This window comes from Ailuropoda melanoleuca, chromosome 6 (assembly GCF_002007445.2).
Source record: "Ailuropoda melanoleuca isolate Jingjing chromosome 6, ASM200744v2, whole genome shotgun sequence".
Lineage (NCBI taxonomy): Eukaryota > Metazoa > Chordata > Mammalia > Carnivora > Ursidae > Ailuropoda > Ailuropoda melanoleuca.
The window spans coordinates 56,566,108-56,567,011 of NC_048223.1; the positions used below are offsets into that span (position 1 = coordinate 56,566,108).

General features: G+C 38.1%; 1 long non-coding RNA gene across 1 annotated transcript in view; it reads left to right on the forward strand.

The window, feature by feature from the left end:
* The first annotated feature begins 6 nt into the window (after window positions 1-6).
* The window catches only part of LOC109488748, a 10,024-nt gene continuing 9,126 nt past the window's right edge, over window positions 7-904 (forward strand). The window contains exon 1 of the long non-coding RNA XR_004626106.1: window positions 7-175. This is a non-coding gene — a long non-coding RNA (uncharacterized LOC109488748). The remainder of the gene's footprint in view (window positions 176-904) is intronic.

A 904-nucleotide genomic window follows, 5' to 3' on the forward strand; every position in this document is an offset into this window, starting at 1 on the left:
TAAATTAAAGACGTGACCTCAGATGTTCTATTTTTAATTACAGAAGATACAATGTAAACATTTTCAACTCATTTTTCTTTTTTATTCCCTCCTTCCCCTAGTAATCAAAGCAAAGAAGCTTTCATTGACTGGGCAAGATATGATGATTCACAGGATCACTTTTGTGAGCTTCATGGTAATAAAATAGACTATTTTAATTCAGTTATTTTAGCCTTAATCCTTTTATAAGAAATTGAAATCAAGGAAAGTATCATCAGTTATAACTCGGATACACTGAGTGTTGCTATGTGGATCTTATTATTCATAATGGTGTTTATTGAGAGCTTATGTTCTACATTCTGTGCTGAGTGCCTTAAGTACGTTATTTCTAATCTTTACAGGTACTTTAATAAGTATGTATTATTTCATATCCGAGGAAACAGAGTCTCAAAAGGACTGACTTGCCCAGGATCACACAGTAGCAAGAGGCTGAGGCAGGATTCAACCCCAGAGCTGACTAGACCCCATACCTGTATTTTTCCATCATGACACCGTCTCCTATGGACCTCTATTTTAAGCCACTTAGTTTAGGTCTGTGAACATATAAACATGTTCACACTGGAATTTTCTGGAGGCCCCAACAAACTAACATAAAGACACCTTGCAGTATTGGGGAGGACTCTAATTTGATTTCCCCACAACCCTCCTTCCAAGACCCCTGGAATAATACAAGGAGAGGGCACTGTGGAACAGTAACTACTGTGAGTCTTCCTTCAGAAGGTAATGGAAGTGACACAAAATTTTTGATCTAAGGAGAATATTCCCAAGGATTATGCTGAGTAGCCTTACATCATTCATTTGGCCTCTGTTCACTTTTTACGTTTATATCTTGGGTGGTGGAAGAGAATTTGGGGCTCAGGCCTGC